Source organism: Megalobrama amblycephala, linkage group LG11 (genome assembly GCF_018812025.1).
Source record: "Megalobrama amblycephala isolate DHTTF-2021 linkage group LG11, ASM1881202v1, whole genome shotgun sequence".
Classification (NCBI taxonomy): Eukaryota; Metazoa; Chordata; class Actinopteri; order Cypriniformes; family Xenocyprididae; genus Megalobrama; species Megalobrama amblycephala.
The window spans coordinates 39,545,192-39,572,267 of NC_063054.1; the positions used below are offsets into that span (position 1 = coordinate 39,545,192).

Consider the following 27,076-nt stretch of genomic DNA (forward strand, 5'->3'; position numbering starts at 1 on the left):
TGATTTCAAACGCTCCCATGTGTATCCCATGTCAAAGCATCTGTTATCTGATCTGCATTAAGTAGTGTTTTCTGTTTATATTTTTGGCAAAGAAAATGGAAGAAATTTCAAAACATCTATAATACTTAATGCTATAGATACAGGAAATGAATTAAGCACTAGCAGAATTACAGTGAAGCAAAGGAAACCCCCAGGTTTGAGATTTAGCCTACTTTCAGTAGGACTGTGTATTGCCAAGAATCTGGCGATACAATACGTATCACGATACAGGGGTTACGATACAATATATTGTTATACGTAGATGAATTCACAGTGTCTCTCACCTGTAATGAAACCAACTATTGTCATCATTCTAATAAAAATGGTTCATTATGTAAGGTCTTTATACACCACTGAAAACATAGTTATGTATATTATATTGCATTTCTGTCAATACATCATCCCAAATTTTACACATTGCATAATGTGCAAACTGAAATGTGTGTAATTTTACTTTAGAAATGTGTCTAATAATTACTTTAGTTTAGATTGAATTGAAACAAATGATCTGAAAGAAACTATAATGGACTAATCAGTAGAATGTAACTGGAGATTGAGGAAGCCATGATGTCACACACTCCAGTATACAGCAGGTGGCGCTAAACACCTTTAACGACAGACTGAAACCCGCCAGAAAACTAAAAGAAGAAGAAAGATAGCTTGTTGGTTGTTGACACCTGAGGCCTCTGCACATGCGCATTGGCGCAGGAAACACCTTTGTGGCTAAACCTTAAGGAAAGACTATTATTACGGAATAAGTGTACATTTCGAAGTCTTATAAACTGTCATAAATATCAAATCACGGTAAGTTCATTTATCAGCTTCTGATATCATGTCGTAATTGTTCATGTTTTTGCATCGCGTGTACCCAGGGTTTTCCCGAAAGCATCGTTGGTGCATGGTCGTCCCATTGAACTCTATTGGTAACGACGGAACTTGCGACCATAGTTCGCTTTGGGAAACGCACCCCTGGATAACAAACTGACATAGAATCAATGTAGAAACGACGTTTCTCGTGACATCGAAGCGATGCCGTTGATCTCGGCATCAGTTTGCTCATCGGGTGTAATGTTGAATCAACTGTTAGACACTAAGTCGTGCACGCAGATTGGTTTGCTTACCTGAACGTTGAAAGCGACGTTATAGTTCAACACTCAACACTAGATCTAACTGGTTTGCTTACCCAGGTTGATGTTGATTTCATTTGGTGAAGCAACTCTATACAATTAACACATTTTCTACTCACATCTCAGACACTTAATACTAAAAGATAAGCCTGTTTACAAAATAATTATTCACATTGGTTAACATTGATTGATTTAATATTTCAAAATACAAAATACAGTTACAAATAGCCTACGTAAACTAAACCTATACAAGACAAGATAGAAAAGGCATTTACATCAGAAAACGCATTTACACAAAGTCAAATACACACAAAGAGGTATAAAAGTTAATTAATGCAAATTTAAAGCAATATTTACTCAAGTATAAAATGTCAAATTTAAAGCTTTTGTATCAAATGTGTTATTTTTATTCACAAAAGACTAAGGTCACTTTTGTATCCCATGTGATTATTTTGTTTGGAGCACAAAAGGAGATTAAGGCGAACATTTCAGCCTGATGAATACGAGTTCGTTTCTGACAACTTTATGACTCTTTGTGTTCCTTTTGTGATGATTTATAAAGAAATCTTACCCGTGAAAATGGAGGACAGAAAAAAGCAGATTATTGGTTTTCCTTTGCAATTAAAATGTTCCTTTTTTAAAGTAAACTCATCTGAAAAGGGTGACAGTGAAAATACAATAAAATATTTTAAATTACTTTATTTAATTTCAAAGTTTATTATTTTATTATTATTATAAAAAATTCTGCAGCAATATTTCCATGGTTTAAAAAGGATGTCAAGCATTTTTTTTTTTAAATATTTTAAATATGTTATTTATTTAAGGGACATATTTATTTAAGGGAATGATCAACAAATATATGCACAGTTAACAGGTGCAAAATCACAATGCGAAAGCCCTTTTAACAATACATAAAGGCCTAGCTTCAAAGCAGGCTACATAAAATGTATGTGTCATTATGAAGAGAAATCTGTTATGTAAGAAATTACTCTCAATGTAATGTTCATATGTGCAAAAATGTACTGAGCTCTTTGACTAATAGAACCTCCTGTTATAATCAATAAATTCAGACTTTGTAAGCATGCAGAACCCAATCAGTAAAGGCAATTAATGATTATAATGGATAAGGAATAACTTAAACACCTTTGGCCAATGCTTGATTCATAGTTACTGTCATTAGCTAGAATTTCCTAACATTAATGCTGTCAAAAACACATCTCATTCACAGGAAATCAGTTGCGTGCACTTACAAATATACACACAGACTGAATTTCCAAATGTTGATTTCAGGTCGGTACCTAAATTAAAGTCAGTACTACTTTGGTACTAATTCACAATTTGAAAAACTCTGGATCTACATATAACGCAGATGATGCCCATTCTGGATTCAAAACAGTCATTTTCACTTAAAGGTGTCAAGTCTGCATCCCTGTCATATATTCAGTTTCCTATATCCCTAATTGTTATATTTGCATAGAAGCATTGTATTTGTGTGAGGTGCCAAATGATTATGAGTTATAAGTGATTGCTATATTGTATTATAAGGCACAATTATGCAAATGATGTGTTAATATCTAGTATTATTGTAGCAGTATAACTGATGCACCTGCTTATGTAAGGTCATGAGACAACATGTTCAGTTAAGTCATCAAAATTGGTTGTCACAGGACGTTGATACAACTTAGACAGTATGGAAACTGGACAAACACAACCTATGAGACAGTTACACCTTGAGTGTCTATTTACATAATAGTGCAAATAGCGTCCCTTAGTTGGTTAAATACTATTTACACTAGCTCTGCCCACTAATGCCTGGTTGGGCCACTCAAGTTTAAAAATGTAAAGCATGGCAGTGTTCAATCAGTGTTGTCACAGAAGTAACAGGTTATCAATTAAATTCAAGCACCTAACTGAATGTGAACAATGTGACGATACACAACATTTACTTTAAGCATAGTACCGAGATTCCAGTTATATTCGGTACCCATTGATTAGGGCTATGGCAGTATTCTAAGAATACTGACACGTAATAAATACAGAGCATTGTTATACAGACAGAGTTCTAGGTTCTAGCTATTTAAATCGTTTAGAAAAAAAGCCATGGAAACATATGTGTTTTTATGCCGAATTCCTACGCGAGTCCAAAGCATTTAAGCTTCGTATTCTGTTTTATCGCGATCATCTGGTCACCTGAATCCAGAGAATTGAAACATATTCCATTAGTTATTCCACTGAACAGAGGTTGTAATTCCCAAACCTCACTCAGCATAGACGTTTCTTTCTTTCAGAATTTAGGCCTATGATAGGCTATTCGCAAATTCTTTACTGTGGTAATCAGTAGAAAAAAACACCAAGGACAGAAACCTTTTTGCTTGCACCCCCCCCCCCCCCCCCCCCCCCCCCGTTAATTAGGCCTTATATAAGGCGCGTCATAAAATATATAATTTGTATATATCGCGCGTTTCATACGCTGGTGATTTTTACTTATCAATTCTCTGGCAGCGTTAATAAAAACATAGACTTTGCAATGTCTTGCCCCTGCGGAGGATAGCCTACTCGCTAACTTAAACTTTTACAGCAAGTGTCAGCTGTTTGTAATTTCAGTGTTTAGAAAACATGACAGCACACTACAGACACTAATGTTGAAAATGAATCTCTTTACACTGCTACGTGTCCCACATTTCGTCTGACAAGTTTGACATTCATTGAAACTAGTGTCCTATGTTAACGTGGGCGTGGTTTGTAAAGCGTGACGGTGATGCGCATGCATCAACTGGTTGCATTAAAACTGCTCCAGTGAATAACGCAGGAACGAACTACCGAGAGTTACGACGAAGCGGCTTCAAAGTAGTTAACGCATTCGAAACATGTATACAACTGTTCAAACATGCATTTTTAAAATCTATGATCCATGGAATATCGCATGTGACGAATCTGTACGCCAGTCGATAAGCATCTGCTGGAAATCCAGGTAAAACTAATCATGCGTGCTCGCGCGCGCCCCCAGCTTAACATGATCCCCAGTTGATCCCATAGCACCTTGTCAGTGGTTAAATGATGAAACGAAATGGCCAATGCATCCAGTGTATCAGAGATATATGATTTCACCTGATTCGACACCTCAAGTGTAGGCCTATACGCCTGAAACTCACGTGACTTTGAACGCTCTGAACAGCAGATTCGATACACTGATTCATTTGACGCGTACAAAGCTTCCTGAAGCAGTGTTTTGAAATCGGCCATGAATTAAAAGAATAAAGTCGTAAATTTTGTTTTTTATGGCGCTCCAAAAATATTCTCGATGCTTTATAATTATCTCGCAAATCTGAGTTTGATATCTCACTGTACTTCACAATGAAAAACTGATTGTGAGATATACTCGTTATTCTAGTTCCTTTATGGATCTTGAGAGAGGAAATATCATTGCTCCGCAATGGAGGCCTCACTGAGCCATCGGAATTGTGAAACTAAACTCATCTTAATTTGTGTTCTGAGGAATTAACGAAGGTCCGAACTGGGAGTGGAACGACACGAGGGTGCAAGTAATAAATGTCAGAATTTTCATTTAAAATTGGGTGAACTAGACTGTTTAAATAGTTACTGCCTATGTGAAATTTTTTTTATTATTTGCAGGTGCTACTAACTGCTATGTATGTATGTCACAAATCTAAGAAACTGCATATGCTGAATTTTTTTGTAGATCAGTAAAACTGTTTGGCCAATCATGCACATTCCTGCTTTAATAGTAGACTAATCCTTGCAGGTGTCATCACCTACACTGTCTGTGAAACGTCTCATGTGGTAGCATTCAAAGGAACGTTATTCAACGATGGCTAACTTACAAACAATTAAGACTATATTTTTTGTAATAATTAAAAAAAAAAGGCATCATCCATAAACATTTTGACTCTGTATTCCCTTTAATATAGACTAAAATATTGAACCGCTATTTATAATGCAACCATTTAGCTACTGCGCATTTCTTGCCAAGTGACGTCATTGTGACGTCTGCTACAGTGGTCATGGTAATAACGGGACATTGGTGCAGTGTTGATTACTTATGTGATGGATAATAAAACAACGAATCATTTTTGTAAAGATTATATATCTTTACATTTTGACCATATATTAACGATATTTGTTAAAAGTTTTGAATTCATTGTTTAACTGACGGAATATCTAAAGATACTGCAAAGTCTGTTACATCATATCAGGACAAGCATATGCTGGTAAGTAGGTTTTGAAGCTGGTATGAGCTGGTTTGAGCTGGATTATGCTGGTCCTATGCTGGACCATGCTGGTCCAGGACCAGCACTTGACCAGCGTAAACCAGCTCAAACCAGCATACCAGCTTCAAAACCTACTTGCTTGTTTTTTCAAAACTGTGAACAAGTGTTTAATAATATTAAAAGTATTTACTGTGAAGGGTTAGTGGAAGGTGTAGGGAGGGTTTTATTCTCCCAATAAGGCAGCATCCATTTAATAATTTAATAAATATAATCATTTACACTCTATGATATTATTGCATCCTGTTAATGTACAAAAATACTGAGGTGCAAATAGTATCTGCCAATATAAAGTAGGCCTAGATAGCATCTATTTGCTCTTATTGCAAAGAACTGATACTTTTACATGGTGTAAATAGAATCTATCGTTATTTTCATCTAGTGTAAATAGCATATATTGTTTAGAAAATATGCTATTTTCAATTTAAGGGTTAGTTCACCCAAAAATGAAAATACTGTCATTTATTACTCACCCTCATGCTGTTTCACACCCGTAAGACCTTCGTTAATCTTTGGAACACAAATTAAGATATTTTAGTTGAAATGGCTCTGTGAGGCCTTCATAGGGAGCAATGACATTTCCTCAAGATCCATTAATGTCAAGATAAAAACACATTAAATGTACTAAAAACACATCTAAATCAGTTCATGTGATTCAATATTAATATTATAAAGTAGCGAGAATATTTTTTGGTGATTCAATATTAATATTATAAAGCAGCGAGAATATTTTTGCTGGTGCGCCAAAAAAAAAAAAAAACGACTTGCTTAGATTTCAAAACACTGATGGCCGATTTCAAAACACTGCAGTGTATCAGGAAGAATCATTCGGAGCACAAATGAATCAGTGTCAAACTCGAAACGGCTGAAATTGACTTTGGCGCTTGTGAACAGCAAATTCGATATACTGATTCAACGGCTGAAATCACGTGACTTTGGCGCTTTGAATGCTTCCTGAAGATTCGATATACTGATTCATAACGCTCCGATGCTTCCTGAAGCAGTGTTTTGAAATTTGAAAAAGTTTGCAACTTGTTTTAAATTTAATTAAAAATAATAATAATAATTTACTGATGTTTGACTATTCTTTAAAAATTAGAAATCCCACTATCACAGGTGCTCAGTTTTGCTATAGTAATACCCTCACAGAGAGCATGGGTAGTAATCAGCCATCCATTTCAAAGGCAGAGGTCTTTGTGGTGTACTGTTGGTACATCTGTCCAGGCCAACATCTGATGTCCTGATGCCTTCAACTGGGGATCCCTGAGATCCTGGCAATAGAAATAGTTCAGATCAAAATCATACATCAAACATACCCATTACAAAGTATCTGGTAACGTAAATTATAATTCCAGGTTTAGTTTAGGTTTAGCTCAATATTTGTGGCATGATAATGCCCAAAAGAAATTGATTTCAACTCGCCTCCATCTGAATATTCCTTTAACATGGAATGTTGTGAGAAGACCAATGACCTTGTCACGTTCTTCTTTTACATTGTAATTTTCATATAAGGATAAATAATTAATGCAAAATATGAAACATCCATGTATTTACAAACCTCATTTGGATAAATACGATGGTGGAAAACCTTGAATCAGTGTTACACAGGAAAGCCCTGTCAGTGATGTGCTGTAAAGTAAAAGGAAATAAATAAATAAATAAAGGTGAAAGACACCGATAACACTGTAAAACTGTATTTTCATAGTGGGTCCTTTTATAATAAAGTCATTATATTATGTTTCTTAAAAGATCTTGTTAATTTTGTTTAATAATATGAACAATATTAATTAGTAGTAATAGTAGTAGTATATATAAATGCTAGAAAAATTTCACCATGAGCTGTTTGCATGTAAATGAACATAATGGGAACAGAAAGTAAAAAAAACAGCTCCATCTGAAACTTTTCAATCAAATCAAAGGAGTACAAGCTCCTGTTCTAAAATTATAGTACACAAGACACACAAATGAGAGGTACAGTCTCTCCCTAATCTTACAAAATTTAACTTGACCATCCTGCAACAGCAGCACATTGAAAAGTTGTATTTGACCTCCAGACTCACGATGCAGAACACACAATCCACAGTCTCCCTCAACTATTTCCTCCTCACATATTCTTCTTTTCTTTAAAAGTGTTTTCGCTGCAAATCAGCGCACAGGCAACTCGTATTGCAAGCTTCTTGCGGGCCCTACCGTTTTTAATAATAATCCATAATAACTCCGGTCCTTTCATCTTCATGATATCGCCGTTGTTTCCTTGCCTCCATGCAGTGTGTTTAGGTTAGTGAAACGTAGTTTGCGTGCCAGACCAGAGTTCCGGCGATTCTTCACTATTGTAACAGTGCATGCATTTTACAAACCCTCTGTCGCCTAATCAAACACACGTGCAGTTTGAACACAGCAGTTCGTTACTAGAAACTGCATGGCCAGAGATTAGTATATTGCAGTGTGAGATAAGAGGGTCAGTGTCTCTTACTACTTTGGAGAAATCGTGCAGTCTGAACTCGGCTTAACTTAATCACGTGTGGCACCTCTCAACAAATCGTGTAATGGCAGTGACGTCAGTCCCTAGTCTGCCTTCTCTTAAAAAATTACACTTTTATCAAGCTAAAATCTACATATAGTTCCCAACGAAAGTATTGTTTAGTGTAAAACATGCTTAAGATTGGCAAACAGGCTGTGGATTAATTAAATGTTTTGCTATTTTCCCACAAAAGCTGTTAAATCAGCATAGTGAAGACTCTCATCCATTGACTTCCATTAAAAAAACAGCCTCCGGTCTCATTCCCTGCGTACCGCGGGGGGCGGAGCGTTAGCTTTAGCCGTTACGTTTTTTTGGCTAAAGGTTGCAGGCTTGCCGTTCCAGTGGCTTTGCTCCAAGACCAGAAATATATGGTTCAGATAAGGGAGACATTCAAAATGTGTACTGTTGGTGTGCCTCGAGGAACAGGGTTGGGAAACACTGAGGTAGAGCTACATTAGGTTAGGACAGCCTTAAGAAGTTATTCATGTGACTCATAGAAGTTATGTCAGTTATGTCCTATGGGTAGGGCAGGGCAGGGGTAGGCAAGTTTGGTCCTAGAGAGCCGCTGTCCTGCTGAGTTTAGCTCCAACCTTAATCAAACACACCTGAACAAGCTAATCAAGCTCTTCAGGATTACTAAGGCTATAGGCAGGCTGAAGGGGTTTTATTTCAGGGTTGGAGCTAAACTCTGCAGGACAGCGGCTCTCTAGGACTGAACTCTGAACTTGCCTACCCCTGGGGTAGGGATAAGTATCATTCTAACGGTATTGCTACTGTTACTTATTGATCGGGTACTTCAACGGTATTCTTATTCGGTTCTTTTTATTATATACAAATTAAGAACATAATTAAGCATTGCTTTATACATGAAATCAACTGAAGAAAAAAGACATTAAATCTCAAGATCTCAGCAGAGGAGGATTAAACAACCCTAAACAACAGCTAACACCATGTCTACACCAGACGTGACTTTTTTTGTGTCGCGCCGCAACCGCTAAAAGCTGTCTTAACTGAACGTGACAAACCAACCATTGCAAAGCACTTGGACTACGTCAAAAATAGAATGGGGAATCTGCTTACTGTCGGGAATTTGTTGTGTTGCGTCACTCCTCATCCAGTGTAGACAATATCACAGATTATAACGGGTTCTATTATTAAACATGCTGAGAAGATGTTACTGTTTATGTGATCACAGATATATCATACATCAGAGCACACATGAGCTTTGAGGCAGTCTGTCTCAATCGAGATGTGTTATAGGCTGCCCACAATAGGTGTGGAAATATCCATCAGCAACTGTAAGCTCTTTCAGCTGTGGTCTACTAAAAGCCTCAAAGGCACCAGGAAGAGAAAAAAGACGTGCATCTTTAGGAAGTTTTATTTGTCCACATTCTTCACAACTTCCCATTCTTTTCTAGTAAAGCAGTAAAGACTTACATCACTTCTCTTGTTGTCCATTGACTGAAAATTACAACCAAAAGCTGCACAATGTGGCATTGTATATTATATTCCGAGTTGTGTTGTGGTAAAAATAGACATCGACATAGAACGCACTGTGCACCCATTGTCCAAATCGGTCCAAATATATTTTTAAATAACGTAAATCTTTCATGGGTTTTCTACTACATATTTCAGTAAGATACATCATTTACGTTATATTAAACCATACAAGTCTTAACACCAGGGGTTCCTTTTAAAAGCCATGCTTGCAGAAGTTCTGCTTGACACTCTTCATCATTACTGCTATCTGGGTCTGATTCGGGCTCAATTGGATACGGCAATATAGACGCCATTATTTACATTTCCACCGAAGCACACAAAATAAAGCGTTTTTTTTTTTTTTTTTTTTTTAAACGAAGCATTAAGACGCCCATAAACACAATCAAACCTATAAAAAAAAAAAAAACAGTGAACCACCCCTTTAACCCTCTGGAGCCGTATGGACTATTTTTATGATGGATGAATGCATTTATTTTGGGCTTCAAAATGTGCCCCCCATTCACAACCATTATAAATCTTTGGAGAGCCACACTGGAAAAAAATGCTTTTCTTACTTAGTATTTTGTCGTTTCCATTCCAAATATCCGGAAATTCTTAAATCAAGATGCTTTTACTAGATAGTTAAAATGACATAAGAAATATTTTTGTTTTCTGGGGAAAAAAAAAAAAATCAAAATCTTGTTTTAAGCAAAAACATTTCCCCCCCCCCAAGAAAACAAGAAAAAATATTTGATGTAATTTTAATTATCTAGAAAAAGCATCTTGATTTAACAATTTCTAGATATTTGGAATGGAAACGAGACAAAAATACTAAGTAAGAAATACATTTTTTTGTAGTGCAGGATAATGTCTTCTTTTATATTTGTTTGATTTCATCTAAGGCTGTGGCTGGAATTTTTTCTCTTTTTCTGTTCTTGTTGTTTCTTTCCTTCAGCGATTCTGCTCGTTAACAGCAGGACTGGTTTACGTCACGTGACAAGCATTGATAACAACACAATAGTGGGTAACTTCTGTCCACCTCGTCTATAAGCAAGGACTAAAATAAAGAAATTTCATATGAATTAATATCGATTCTGGAGTAAAACTATTTTTTCTTAATCGTAGCCAAAAAAAATTGCAATAGGTGAATCAGTTTTTTCTCCCAGCCCTAATATCTATATAGCAATAATAAATAGTGCGTGTAATTTTTCCAGTACCGGCGGCAGAACCGATAATGTTCAAGCTTATCGATACTTCGGTCTTTCATAATTTAGCCCCGGGGCCTATGGTTTAATACCAGGTTTCGGCACCCATCCCTACATATGGGTGAGTTCATAAGGATGAAAGCTTGAGTCAGTCTCTTGATTTGTGACTGTGCAGCTATTGTGAAACTCACCATCTTCATGTATCAAGTGTGAATGGCATCTTGTCCTGAAGAATCACAGCTCCAAACGCTAGAGATTACATCTCATCTGGTAACAAGAGTACAGCCATAACTGTAAGAACTCTAATGATATATTTACCCCCTGATATTGCATCGATGATATAAATTCAAACATTAGAGGCTAAGAGTATGAGCAATGGGTAGTCTGCCCAGATTTCTGTGAAAAATAACTTACATGGCTAAAGTTGTTCGACCCCCTGGAACCACAATCAGCATTTATAAGTAAAAATTATTTAAGAATTTATCATTAAAAAATAGCTCCAAGCTCCAAAGATTGTAGCATTTCTGGAGGAAACCGCTGACACAGAGGAGGAGGAAACACAGGTGAACTGAGAAAGCTCATTAAATACTTTAATATGCATTTATTTCACAATATATCTAACCTATACCACCAATGCATCTGCAATTTTCTTTTGCAAAATTACATATTTTTAATTTATTAGTTAAGAAGGCTTTGACATCCAAACGTAAGTGAACCATAATCAGCATTTATAAGTAAAAATTATTTAAGAATTTATCAGTAAAAAATACATGCACATATACAAATAAATAAATACCTTTGAGTGGAACAGTATGGCGTCTCTCTCACTTAGAAAACATAAACTCAAAAGCGGACCTAGAGAAATACAATAAAATAAATTAACGACCATGATATCCTGTTATCATAATAGTTAAATAAATGATTATAACTACAAGCATTATAACTTGTCACCTGTGTTACCTCATTTAGCTGATTATTTAGCCTACAGGCCTTTCAATGACAATCTTACTGAAACAACCAGGGGTTAATGATTTTAAAATGTGAGATTTCTTTCAAAAACATGTAAAATATTACAGACCCACAACTTTTCAACAGTAGTGTAGTGAATGATTGAGGTTTTGCTTACTATAGTCATCTGGTTCATGGCCTTTGACAGCTATGGGGTGCAGGAAGCTATCAGCATGGAAGGATCTAGGGACATAAACATGCAATTTGTCACACAGCCAACAATATTTAGTATAAAATGCCAGGTTTATTACAAGGAACCAAGCTAGAGCAGAGGTGGAAAGAATAATATACATAATATTAAAAAATAATTTCTTAAGTTAACAGAATTTATATTTTTAGTATTAGAATTCACTATTGTACATACAGTGTCACTTACGTTTGGATGTCAAAGACTTCTTAAAGGTGCCCTAGATTGTTTTTTTACAAGATGTAATATAAGTCTAAGGTGTCCCCTGAATGTGTCTGTGAAGTTTCAGCTCAAAATACCCCATAGATTTTTTTTAAATACATTTTTTTAACTGCCTATTTTGGGGCATCATTAACTATGCACAGATTTTTTCAGCACGGCCCCTTTAAGAGATGCGCTCCCTTTGCCACATGAGCTCTAGACTCTATATACATCGCATAAACAAAGTTCACGCAGCTAATAAAACCCTCAAATGGATCTTTACAAGATGTTCGTCATGCATGCTGTATGCATGCTTCGAATTATGTGAGTAAAGTATTTATTTAGATGGTTACGTTTGATTCTGTGTGAGTTTGAGGCTATGCTCTGTGGCTAAAGCTAACATTACACACTGTTGGAGAGATTTATAAAGAATGAAGTTGTGTTTATGAATTATACAGACTGCACGTGTTTAAAAATGAAAATACTTTAACCACATTTAACAGTACATTAGCAACATGCTAACGAAACATTTAGAAAGACAATTTACAAATATCACTAAAAATTTCATGTTATCATGGATCATGTCAGTTATTATTGCTCCATCTGCCATTTTTCGCTGTTGTTCTTGCTTGCTTACCTTGTCTGTGCACAGATCCAGACGTTAATACTGCCTTTCCTTGTCTAATGCGTCGAACATGGGCTGGCATTATGCAAATATTGGGGTCATACATATTAATGATCCCGACTGTTACGTAACCGTCGGGGTTATGTTGAGATCCGAGTGTTTTCCAGAAGTCTTTTAAACAAATGAGATTTATATAAGAAGGAGGAAACAATGGAGTTTGAAACTCAGTGCATGTCTTTTCCATGTACTGAACTCTTGTTATTCAACTATGCCGAGGTAAATTCAATTTCTGATTCTAGGGCACCTTTAACTAATAAATTAAAAATATTTAATTTTGCAAAAGAAAATTGTAGATGCTTGGTGATATAGGTTAGATATATTGTGAAATAAATGCATATTAAAGTATTTAATGAGCTTTCTCAGTTCACCTGTGTTTCCTCCTCCTCTGTGTCAGCGGTTTCCTCCAGAAATGCTACAATCTTTGGAGCTTCCCCTTTGTTGTAGAGGGGGTTTTCTGTCACCCCTGAAATTACAGAACATTATTTATCCATATTTGTTTACCATTAGAGATCAAAACGTGTTTGAAATAGTTTCAGCTAATTTTCGCACTCCACTAAGTGACGTCACCGGATTAACGGTACAGTAAGCGCATAATTTTAGGTTAAATAAATAAATAAGTTTACTATCATTCATTGACAATTTGCCAGGAAAACCTTTACAAAACTATTAAAACATCTCATCTACACATAAAGATGCGATTAAAAGCCTAAACTTTCATTTAAACAAGAGTTAACGTTAGCCAACTTCTTCTGAAAACGGTTGAGATGCTAACAGACTTTTTCAAAGACACTCAATAATTTCTTTTGAGTAAATATTCAATAGAAGTGTGTCAATTACACTTAAGAAAAGTGTCAGAAACATTTTTATATACTATTTGTGTGATTTTATGGACTAAACTTGCCTAAAAGCAGTGAAAACAACAGCGAGACGGAGTCTTGCTGCTTGACGTTTCCCCGTTTCCATGGTAACTCAGCTCCGCTCCAGCATTTGAAAGCGATTCGAACATTCAACGCGCACGCGCATTAAAACACGCCCCAGTCATGCAGCATTTACAAACATAAACGTAGAATTATAACATTAAATAAATAAATACATCGATAATTAAAACAATACATAATTTAAAATTATTAAATAATTAAATAATTAATTTAAAATGCATTTTGTAGGTCTATCGACCCGTTCATGCAAAATGAGACAAAGTGAAACTTTAAAAGAACTTTTTTTATTTTATTTGAAAACGTGATTGGAGTATTTTTATACCAACACTTTACTTTTGTTATATATAAAGCCAGTTTTTCGTGCTTTCAGATTCTCTTTAACTGTAAAAATAATAATAATAAAAAAATAAATGTACAATATATTAGATTTTTTTCATGTCCACTACAATGGGCACCAGGACTGAAGCAACAAAAAAATCATATTTTAACCATACAGTGTTATGAGCTAGAGTTCAAACACAGTATGTGAACTAGCATTGAAGATTTTGAATATAACACATACAGTGGTGGCTCAGAATTATTGGCACCCTTGGTAAATATGATCAAAGATGACTGTAAAAATAAATCTGCATTGTTTATCCTTTTGATCTTTAATTCATAAAATGAGTAAAAATCTAACCTTTCATTGAAGGAAAAGAATTGAAAATGGGGGGAAAATAACATTATGAAATAAATGTTTTTCTCCAAAACATGTTTGCCATAATTATTGGCACCCCTAGAATTTTTTATGAGTAAAATATCTCTGAAGTATATTCCCATTCATATTTACATTTTTTAGCACACCAGGGTGATCATGAACATGAAATTGTCCAGCCATGACATCCTGTTCCACAAGAGTATAAACATGAGGAAACACAAAGACCAAATTCCCGTAATCATTCATCACAATGAGTAAAACCAAAGAATATAGTTCTGATGTGCAGCAAAAGATTGTTGAGCTTCACAAAATAGAAAGTGGCTGTAAGAAAATAGCTAAAGCATTGAAAATCCCCATTTCCACCATCAGGGAAATAATTAAGAAGTTCCAATTAACTAAAGATGTTACAAATCTGCCTGGAAGAGGACGTGTGTCTAAATCGTCCTAATGCGTGGTGAGGAGGAGAGTTTGAGTGGCCAAAGACTCTCCAAGGATCACAGTTGGAGAATTGCAGAGATTAGTTGAGTCTTGAATCTCAGAAAGCCTAAAAAATTATCAAAAGCACCTACATCCCCACAAGTTGTTCAGGAGGTTTTCAAGAAAAATCCTCTACTTCATCAGAAAAGTCTCCAGTAATTAAGTTGTCAGACAAGACTGGAACTCAAACTGGACCAGCTTCTATGGTCAGATTAAACTAAAAAAAGAGCTTTTTGGCAGCAAACCCACCAGATGGGTTCACCAAAAATTCACAAAATTCTAACCTTTCATTTAAAGGTGATAGAGAGGATTTTTTCGTCGTGAGAATCCAAAGACTGTTACTGAGTTTTTGAAATGAGCGTCGTAAGAACAACCCCCTCCTTCAAGCTCACTCAAAGGAACGCCTCCCAAAACTCTAAACACTCGTATTGGAAACGAGGTTTACCACCCTGGCATTCGCCGGCGTGTTTTTTGGATTCATTATGTCGGATCACCACAGGTAACTCATAATCTCAGTTGACTCCTGTCTCCTGACAAAAAACTGCATGCGGCGCCTTAGAGTGTGGAAAGTTACTGGAGCGCGCAGCCACGCTCGTCTCTCACAAGGAACGTCACGGCAGTTTGACAAGCAGCAATCGTTTACGATGATCCGTAAACGATTGGCTGTTGTTTTTAAGCCCTACCTCGTGCACAGGGTATATTAATATTATTACTTTCAGTCACCTAATAAAAGTCTTTTATCCGTTAGTAAAGACAGTTTCAAAATTCAAAAATGTATAAAACAAAAACCTTTCATTTAAGTAAAACAATTGAAAATGGGTGGAAAAGCTCATTATGAAATAAATGTTTTTCTCTAGTTCATGTTGGCCACAATTATTGGCACCCAATTATTGCAATGTCCTTTTCCCAAGATAACAGCTCTGAGTCTTCTTCTATAATGCCTGATGAGTTTGGAGAACACCTGAGGAGAGATCAGAGACCATTCCTTAATACAGAATCTCTCCAGATCCTTCAGATTCCAGCTCCATGTGGTGGCTTACTTCTCTTCAGTTCACTACACTCATTTTCTTTAGGTTTCATGTCAGGGAACTGGGATGGCCATGGCAGAAGCTTCATTTTGTGCTCAGTGACACATTTTTGTGCTGGTTTTGATGTTTGTTTTGGATCATTGTCCCAACGGATGATCCAACCACAGCCCATTATTGGATTTCTAGCAGAAGTGGTCAGGTTTTGAGTTTTTATCTGTTGGTATTTGATAGAATCCATAATACCATGTATCTGAACAAGATATCCAGGACCTCCAGCAGAAAAACAGGCCCACATCATTAAAGATCCAGCAGTATATTTAACCGTGGGCATGGAGTACTTTTTATCCATGTGTGCACCAAACCCATCTGGTGGGTTTGCTGCAAAAAAGCTCTTTTTTAGTTTCATCTTACCACGGAAGCCAGTCCCATTTGAAGTTCCAGTCTTGTCTGACAACTGAATATGCTGGAGTTTGTTTCTGGATGAGAGCAGAGGATTTTTCTTGAAACCCTCCCGAACAACTTGTGGGGATTTAGGTGCTGTTTGATCATTTTTTTTAGGCTTTCTGAGACTCAAGACTCAACTAATCTCTGCAATTCTCCAGCTGATCCTTGAGAGTCTTTGGCCACTCAAACTCTCCTCCTCACTGCACATTAGGACGATTTAGACACACATCCTCTTCCAGGCAGATTTGTAACATCTTTAGATGATTGAAATTTCTTAATTATTTCCCTGATGGTGGAAATGGGGATTTTCAATGTGTTAGCTTGTTATATAATCGATGTTATATTTTCGACGTAATAACGTTCTGATGTACCAATCAAATAGTGAACGTTGAATCAACATTGAAATTTGATTGATGACTGATACTGATCTTTACAACCAAAAATAAATGTTGAATCGACGTCTGTTTGCTATCTGGGTTGATGTTAAACTCGATCTTAAAATGTTAACTAGTATTTCAGAGAGTTGTAATGCATGTAAAATGTTAATCTTCATATAACATCGCTCTAGATTCTGCTTTTAGTTGAGATTAATTTAGGATTATTTACAATCTGAAATATACAAAGTTGAAATGTAAACATTTAAAATAAAAGCTAAATTCTTCCTAATAAATACTAAATACTACTAAACGCTTCTGTAGGCCAGGCGTCGATTCACGATCAGCTTTAGTGAGAAGATTGATTATGACATACAGATGTATTTTTGATGGCTACAAAAATGCCGATCAAAGTTGTTGGTTTGTTTTATTTAAATGGTAAATATAAATAATATAACAAGATAAATAATACGACAAATAATGTCTGATAATTTTCTATTAAGTGTTTTAAAACTTTCCACTCCAAATACAACCTGCTTTTCCCAGATTTCCCAAAATGATAAATGGGGATTATAAAAATAGTATTGGGTGGATTTTTACCATTATAGGCTGGTTGTTTACACACACTGTGGACACACATCTGTGTTCAAACACCTTAAAAAGTGAATTTTGCATAATAGGTCCCCTTTAAGATAAATAAAAAATGCATATTTTTTATCATTACTATATACAACTTTCTTTTTTTTTTTTTCAAATATATCCCATGAAAGTATTCTCACTGATGTTTTTTGGACCACATTTTTTTCATGTTACTTTAATTGGCTGCACTTACTGATCCTTGACAAAGCCCCTGAAAGCAATTTAGATTCTGTTCCTCACTCTCAGCCTCAGTGCCATGCAGTTGAATGTAGATAAGGCTAGTGGTTAGGGTGACCACCATCAAACAAATCAAATGTGGGACGATTACTAAGTTTGTGTGGGACAATGTGGGACATGTTACCAACATTAAAACACAACCTGAAGCTAATATATAATGTCTATCTAACTTAAAGACAACATTTTGACAATGTAACATAACATGTCTTTATTTTACATGTAATTTAAATTAAACATCACTGACCCTAAAGGCAGCAGGCATCATGCAGATAACTATTTTTTAATAAGGTTACCAGATTTCTGAAATGGAAATTGGGGACATTTCCTATGTAAAAATATCACCAAAATCACATTTGATATTATCTATTTATTAAAAAACGGGGACAATACATTTTTGAATGTTTTTGTTTTTAATTGTTGTGGGTTCCTTATAGGCCATTATTACATTAATAATTATGATTTAGTTTTATTATTAGGATTTTTGCTCTGGTTTTAATACAATTCACCAAAAAAAACTTTTACACGATTAATAGTAACCACTGTAAAAGCAGTTCAAAACAATATGCCTATTATAACATTAGTAGGACTTTACAAAAGCACATTACATTGCAAAAATAAAACAACATAAATAAGATAAACATAAAATGGCATTAACAAATATTTTTTAACATTATTGAATTTAATAATTTTCACAAATGTATCACAAATATGCAGATTTAAATTTTAAATTTATATTTACACCACCAAAAAAAAAAAAATCTATTTTTTTTTCCGGACAAGCTACTGTTTTACTCATACAAGTGAATGACAAGGCTTACTGTCGAGCCCTGTATAAAGTCCTAATGGGCCGCGTTTCAGTCACCATTTTATGTTGTCTGACAACAAAAGCAGAAAAATATATAGAAAAATGAATATAGATGAAATTTGGCAAAATTTGGCTGTATTAAAACATATTATGTGAGCAAAAAGGGTAGCACCAGAGAAGCAAACAAATTGCCGCATGACGTCATCTATCGACATTTATATAATATTCATTAGGACTGATACAGAGGGCAGGGAAAGCAGACATCTTATACGCAGACAACACACTGGGTAATTATGGTCATTCTGATATGATCCCCATGTCCAAACCTGTTTGATGGTGCTGACATTTCAGTTTGCACAAACCCCACCTTTATCAAATAGTACAGACTCCAATAGACTTAAGATAAAAAGAGAAAGAAACAATGGCTACAGTAAACATAACATAAATCAGCAGATGTGTTACATTAATTTTTTGCAGTACATTACATACAATTGTACAATTTGTTGTGAAGTTACTCATATTTTGAATTGTATACACATGGTCAGTGACGGTGACACAGAAAGGCCACAATGTACAGTTCCAAAACGTTTAAATGCACATGCGCTGGTCTCTGGACACAACTTTTTCTTGACATGAACAATGATTTAAAAAAAAAAAAAGGACATTGTAACACTAAGTGCTTTTCATTGACTTTGCACCTGTACTTTGCATTATGATTATACAGTTGAATCCAGGATGCGATTTGTAGGGGGGATTTCCCCCCTTCTGGTCTATTTATCCCTGCCTCTGCTCTGCTAAAAAAAAAAAAAAAAAATCCCTCCCGAAGAAAAATGCTAATCCACAGAATAGTTTGCAGTTTCATCACAGAAGCCCTGCGTACAATCACATTTTCTCAAAATTATACCAACAGAGTCCATAACTACGTCATTACTTCAGGTTGGATGATTTGATTGGCTACGAAACATCGCCAAGATTAAAATTTTCCGCTGTGGACAGATATAGAGCATCCGGTACCTCTTTACGAACGGATGTCCTTTTGGGTCATGACGTGGCGACACTTTTCAGATGCGCATTCCGAGACTTCCCCTCAAGCGCCAGACGAACTCTTAGTCAAATGAGCGCGGAACATGATTACTACGTTCAAGGTGAGGTGACGAGGGAGCTTCAGTTGAACCTTTTCAAAGCATAGTGATAACTGTTCTTTTCGGTCAGATGAGGTACAGACAATTGTCAGGCTATTTTGTAGGTTTGAAACTCAGAAAAATTAACATGACTTGTAACATACTGTGCTCGTGGCGCGCATTCAAGAACTGCATGCGCAAATGCGCCGGCGCGCGCTGCATAAACTTTATTATAGCTTAAATAAAGCGCAAAAGAAACTACGAGCAATGACTGTTGTTGTGCTGTTGAAGTTAAGTCATGAATTATACCAAAGCATGCAGAATTCCAGAATCGCATGCCTTCAAAACTGTGGATACAGAAATGTACAATTTTTTAACATGGTTTTAAAGCAATTGTTCATCCAATTATGTATGGCATTTAAAGACGTCATTAAAAATGCACAAAGTATGTGTACCATTTTATTTTTTACTTATTCATATCTAGGTGTAGCTTCACTATGCAGTTAAGACCCTGTGTGTAAACTGATGCGTTGTGACTGCGGAACTTTTGTGGACATTTAAAATTGTGAAACAATCGCGCACCTTGTTGAGGCCCTGTTATAAAACGTACAAACAGTATTACTTTAATTTAATATGAATAGTTAGTATGTTACTACCTTGAAACCAATAACAATGTTTATTTTGATAGTTGATGATAATGGCGCTTTGCTCTAATCCAGATCAAAAAGTATAGAACACAAGAGGCGACACTTTGATACTTTTTGGGTAACAGCCACTAGATGGTGCTCTGGTAGCGTGGCTGCAATTATGGGGTAAAAATACCAACTGGACCATAGAATCCTTCACATCTTACACACCCAAAATCTGCTAATTTTACTGGCAAATCAGAAGCACAGTAGAACAGTTCTTTAAATTAAGTCACCAGTAAATTGTATGGCTCCTACACAGGGTATCCGCAGGGCATTAAAAAGCATTAAGTCATTAAATGGATTTTGAGAAAATTAAAAAGCATTAAATTTTATTCCTACAGGCATTACATTTTTTAGATAGTTTTGAAGAAAAATAATACTACCAGTTTATATTGAAATAGCCTGTCATACATTGCCAAATAACTTAGTATTTAGCTGTCGTGTTATAGTTTTGTAACAAATAACCCCCCCCCCCCCCCCCCAGGCTGTTTAGAGCAAATTCTATTGGAAAATCGAAAAATCCTCAGACCCCAGACAGGTTAAAGTATAAATAATGAAGTCTCACAAATTCACATTTAGTGCATTCACATTTAAAACCTATCGCTGTCCAATCAAACATGACACAACAAATAAATATCTTGGACTGACCCTTGATACACTTTAGACATTCAAAGCATATTTTTACAGACTTGTAAAACAACTTCTAACTAAGTTCAGCAGCGTTTGCTGAGAATGAACCTTTCATTGTAAATGACTGAAGAACAAATCAGATGAGAGTTTAGATGACTGTCATTCTTCTCATTCTCACGTCTCTTCCTGGTAGAGGTGAAAGAAATATCAGAGCTGCTGTTCAACACAACAGATTCAGAGGAAGAAAAAGACATACAAATACTGAGGTGAGTGTTTTATCTTTCTACTGTTGTTTTCATGTATGTGTGTTGTGTTATGATGTGTCATTGGTCACTTTATGCTTCTGAGACTTAATGCTTAAGTCATTCAGATTTTTTTAATCCTCTTTATATCATGATCAAACGGATGATCAAGTGTGTCTTTGTAAGTCAATCACAGAAAGCTGCACATTCTGATATTGTTGTCACATGGTATGAAATCACGGTTTCTCATTTTACTATTTATTGCATCTGTGATTCTTAAAAAGTATTTCTTGTCATGTGCTCTTCACTCTTTGAGAGAGAAACTATCACTCAACAGATTCATGCATCTGCAGACAGTTTTGATGTATACTGTGTCTATATAGTAAACTCTATGAAAGACTCATTCAATTAAACGTGCAGCAATTTTACTTTATTAACACTCTTTTACTAAAGTTTACTGTAAGCGTTGAACACAACAGAGTTATAGAAATATATACAACTCCCGAATATAAAACTCCCATTACAAAAATAAAGTGTTCATAAATGCATATAGTTTGTTCAGTTTTCAGTGTAGATCCATGAAGTGTGAGACTGTGTAACGTCTGGATGGATCCGTTCAGAGTCAATAAACTTTGGAGTTTTCAGAACGCTTTTAACCTGGTGAACTTTGTTTATAAATCACTAAATCGGCGCCGGACGGCTGTGACTTTCGGCAGGTTTGTGGGCCTGCGATGGTAAACAGAAAAGTCCAACTTCCTCACTTTGGTGACTTCAAAAGGAGCACCCCCCCAGAGACTGACCAGATCCACATTCCAACACTCCACACACACAGGGACACACAAAAACACACACACAGACACATACAGAAACACACAATCATACATTTTTAACTGTATATGTGAACTACCACTATGCTGGAATATATATATGATATATTGTAGAGCCTATGCATGTTTCCTAGTGTTTGAATGAGTGTATTTGTGCTAGTGTGCATTTTAATAGGGGAATCCTGTCTGTAAACCATAACTTCTTCCCTATGCCTTTCCGACCTATCGAGTTTGATCTCGTTTTAAAGCTCCGGACTTGAGCTATTCATTGAGACATGTCACAAAACGGACAAATGCATTTTTCTATGTGTTTAATGATCCTGTGAAGAACACACTCCATCTCGAAATCCGATCTGATAGCCATTAAGTATGCAAATTCAGCTAGGAGACCAAACAAAGCAACTTTGCCCGCCAAATAGTGCTGCGCCTCTATTGGCTGCTACAATTCAGGAGGTGTGTTAGCTTGGGTTTCCATAAAGACAACGACACAACCTTCGCTCGCTCTCTTGTCTTTTCGCGCTTCGCTCTTCTTCTTCTCCTTTGTCTCCCGACTGACTCACGAGCACCTCGTGCACGGACGCCTCAGGTGACCGCGCTTCCCAACCACGCGCGCAGTTCGGGAGGACCACTTCCTTAGACTCTCTCTCTCTTTGGCCAAGTTACTTAAGCTTAAACCTCTTTTGAAAACCCCGCCGGAGAAACCCTCTCTGAAAGGACCAACCCAGCCAGGCGCATTGAAACTGCTACACACGGACTTGAACCAATAAGCAAGTATTATCATTTATCTGAATTTGTCTAAACTGATTTCTGTGCTGGCTCTCTCTCTCTCAAAAGGGTTTACGTTAACTGTGTAATTTGCCATCCTTTGATCATCTTTCTTTCCATGTCTTTTCTTCATTCTCACTCTTGTGTATATATATGTGTATACTTCTGTATATAATTTAGACGTATAATCTCGGTAGCCGTAGCTGCATATATTAAACACATAATTCATGCTCGATTGTTCTGTTGTTCTTTCAACTGAAGACCAAGTCACTTTAACGTTTTTCGATCGCTTTATGCTTTAGTTATTTTCATGGCCAGAAAATAACTCTGTTTATAATATTCTGTGAGGGACTTAGTTTGCTGGACAAACGAACAGTTTTCTAGATAATTATTAAACCAGAACTAATCATATATGTAATTGATTATAATTCGTTGTAATTGATTCACAATATATGTTTAATTCTCCGTTGGGTTGATATATGAATCATAATTTATTCATAACCTTATGAATTATTATATTCATATTTCATCCATAAATTAATTAATAACTGTACGAACCGCTACATTCGTTACAACTGGAAAGGCTTAATAGCTTTATATCATCCAGTGCTTCCCACACATAGACTTTACTTGGGTGGGCCGCCCAGGTATATTAACGGCCGCCCAAGTATATTTGGAGACAGATTTATGCTTTTATTATTTTTATCCTCTTATACTTTTGTATCCACCCAAGATAATGAAACCATCTGCGATCGATTAACTAGTGGAAAATCTCCCCTCACCCTACGCGTTTCGTACCTGCTCGTTATGTGTGCTTCAGAAATGTTTACTCGAGCTGACATTCCCACGTGTGCTGCAGATACGTGGCAAATATTTCACAAAGAGCGGTGCATGTTGCAAAGTCATGAGGCTGCGCTGTTGCGTGTTCTATACTTCTACAGGCTCACGCAACGCTTCAGACTGCTTCAAAGTGATCAGCCTGCAATAGTACAGACATTTCAAAATAAGAGTCCCAGTGTATTTCGGGCTTGTTTATAATTAAAAGTCACACGCTAAATTTTTTTTTTCTTCTTCTGGACATTATTGGTATTTTGGGTTCACAATAATTTGTATTTAATTTGATTTCCATTTAATTCATAGTAAATTATTGTAGTCTCCCCCACAGGAAGAAAAGACTAAGAACATTATTTGACACATATATTATTCATTTATAAATTTTACTGGTAAAATCTGTGTCCCATTCACTGAGAGAGACACTATATGACAGCAAGGAGAACATAGGAAAAGGAGAACCATTTAAATGCTGTAATTTTGCATAATTTACAATGCATAATAATTAGTGGTGTGCATAGATTAATTTTTTTAATCTAGATTAATCTAGATTAAAATGGCTCATTTGAATTCTGCTGAAGACATTCAGAATATGTGAGATACCCAAATTGTCCCTGCGTCCCAATGTCCGTACTATCCATCCTAAATAGTATGTGAGATTAAAATAAGTGTGTCCCAAAGCATAGTATGTTTAAAAGAGTATGCCAAAAGTCCCCGGATGGTCTACTATTTCCGGTAGATTTTCAAAGTGTGGATCCGTGCACACTATAGAGGCTAATATTGCCCACAACCCATTGCGCGTTGGACGCGGATTCAGTTCAGAACTACAAACACGAGTAAAAAGTGTTAAAAACTACAAAACATGGCGAATATGCACGATCGACGCTGAGAGGTTGTTTGAGTGACTAATAATCAGTTCAAAATATATTTAATGTTATATGTGTTATTTTTCATCTGCAAATACCAATGTGGACTTTTATAAAGATCTGATTGGCATTAACTTTTAAATGCATCATTATGCATTAATATGAGGAGAGTTCTCCACATGAAAGACTCGCGACTGCAGATCAACGTGCTGCATTTCTCTCTGATACGGTAGGAAATTAGCTAAATGAAATGTGGAGGATGCATGATTGACAGGGCATTCATGCGACAGAGAGCAAAGTGCAATTAATGACGTATTGTCCCAAAGCTTGTCTACTCTTTTCTCCCAAAAGTACTTTTTGTTCACAGAAAGAGTACATACTTTTAGGGCGAGTAAAGAGGCGAATTGGGACGCAGCAAAACTAAAATTCCGCCATTTGTCCAACAAACAGATAGGAGTTAGAAGATATTATTCTTGAAAAATTGTGTTATATCTTTCCGCGTTTGAAACAAATTGATTTATGTTATATGTTTATTTGATGCTATAAATGGACTCGTATAAGAGAATCGGTTTATACGAGCCTCTTGAGCTGAGGCGTACAGCAATCTTCACGACCATGTCCCATTAAAGAGCCACAAAACGGTTTTTATTGTTTGAAATTCTTAAAAAAACTACACAGTTTGAAAGCTGGGACTTTGTTCAATATCATAAGTAACCTGCTCTGTCTTGTCTGTCGTCATGTTGTCAGTGTCCTCTTTGCTCCGTGATGCATTTATCACTGTGTGTGGCGTCACAGCGCCACGGCTTGTCGGACAAAGCAACAGTAACTAAGGGGGCGGGTCTTTGCGAAGGGTCAATTCGGCTATGTATACATCCGCGCTAAACTATCAAGGTGAAAGTCATCATAGCTTGCGTAGTATAGACCCAGCTCCCAACCCAACTTTGAGAATTTAACGGCGATATTTTTTTTATCGCCCGATAAGAGTCTCACGTTAACGCCGATAACGGCCCACCAATAATAATAATGCATAATATTAGTATGTAAATAAATGTAATAGTATGCTATGTAATTAAAATTAATCTCAATAAATAAAAATACTGTTAAATATAACAAATTATTTGTTGTTTGTCACATGTAGTAGACCATTTTTGTGCCATGGGTATAGGAGGATTTTTCACCCGGCTACCACCGCAAGTATATTTCAAACCTGTGGGAAGCACTGCATCATAATAATGATTTATAATAAATTCACACATAATCTGGGCTTTTGTGCATGTGCTGAAAACCTCTGAATCTCAGAGACGTTTATCTGAAGTAAAGTAACCCTGAAACATGATCCAGAGACATAAAGCTTCTTTCTGGATACTTCTCCACCTGTTTAAATGGTCATGAAACCCCTGAACACATTTTTTGAGCTGTGAGCAGATATGTATAGGCTGCACATCATTGAAAACACTAAAGGTTCTCATTTATTTTATTTAAAAGTTGAAATTAGTTTTTTTTTTTGTATTTTTTCAGAGCGATTTCTGTCTTCCGGTTTGAAAAGCAAAGTCGGAGCAACGTCACAAAATCTGACGTCATCATGTACTTCCGGCAAGATCCGGCGTGCTGGTTGGCTCCAAGTATGGGCTGGTCGAACATGCTGACATCAACAGTTTCTACATTTATTCATGAGAAAAAGCTCATTCAATCCAATCACTGTGCTGTAGCATAAGATTATAATTGCGGTATTATGCATGAGGAAGTGTCACTTCTCTCGCCTCGGTCTGTTGTCATTCAGAGACATATCGTTGGTGTTCGTTTCCTCAGTGCTACAACACAATGTGTTTTCCTGAGACGTGACCAGAGCAGAAGTTTGGGTGCATGTGGATTGTTTTGTTGTAATCTACCAGCACAAATGGAAAATATGTTCGCATGAGATCGCATTACAGCGGAGAATTCAAATGTCACAAAAGTGCAGCTCATTCTCCTCTGCGTTCGGACACGCAAACCATATGTATGTTTCCCTCAGTACAGCAGCACATGAGTGTTTGTATTTTGCTCACGATGCGGTCAGATCTGGAGTTTGAATACGAACACATCAAAAATACAATTATGATATACACGCAGAGCATGCATATGATTGGTTTCAGTGCGGAGCTTCGTGTTGTTTAACAACACTAGCCATGTGGCTCATAGCTCATATACAGAATAAAGTATCCGTGTTTAAAGTTTTTATAGACATATTTCACATATTCTCCTGCACCAAACATGAACCAGCACAGTGTATGCACACATATTTCATCTAGTCTTCTTCAAATTAAATATATGTACAAACTGGACACTGATACAGTGGTGTATCTGAGCGTGATGACACGATTATTCTGATGAACAAAAGACTATGGACAAGAATGGACAAAAATAAACTGTGTTAATTCTTTCTCTTAAACTATGTGTCATTTATCATGAGACTGCAGTGCTCGTAAACGTAATGAAAGTATTATTAGCCATTTTAAATATTCTTTCGCATTTCTCCCTTGTGCTTGGGAATTTGTTGTCATTTTTCTCCGTGCTCATATATTCATTATTGTGTATAATGAGTGTGTTGTATGTCTGTGCTTCATTGGTTGTTCTCTCCCCTCTTCACTCCCACTTTTCCAGAGCTTTACACGCCCATTTTAACAGAGTTTTTGAGCTTTGAGGTGTGAATGACCAGGCTAAAACAGGGGTTTCATGACCCTTTAAAGAG

General features: G+C 36.2%; 2 long non-coding RNA genes across 2 annotated transcripts; one reads left to right on the plus strand and one right to left on the minus strand.

Annotated features, from left to right (window-relative positions):
* The first annotated feature begins 652 nt into the window (after positions 1–652).
* Positions 653–25,948, plus strand: LOC125278678. The gene is made up of 3 exons (XR_007187235.1): positions 653–843; positions 21,011–21,083; positions 25,867–25,948. It is a non-coding gene; the product is annotated as an uncharacterized LOC125278678 (long non-coding RNA).
* LOC125278679 lies at positions 6,642–11,482 on the minus strand. Its single transcript, XR_007187236.1, has 3 exons — positions 11,454–11,482; positions 10,849–10,924; positions 6,642–6,723 (listed from the first exon to the last, which is right to left on the minus strand). It is a non-coding gene; the product is annotated as an uncharacterized LOC125278679 (long non-coding RNA).
* Positions 25,949–27,076: the final 1,128 nt, after the last annotated feature.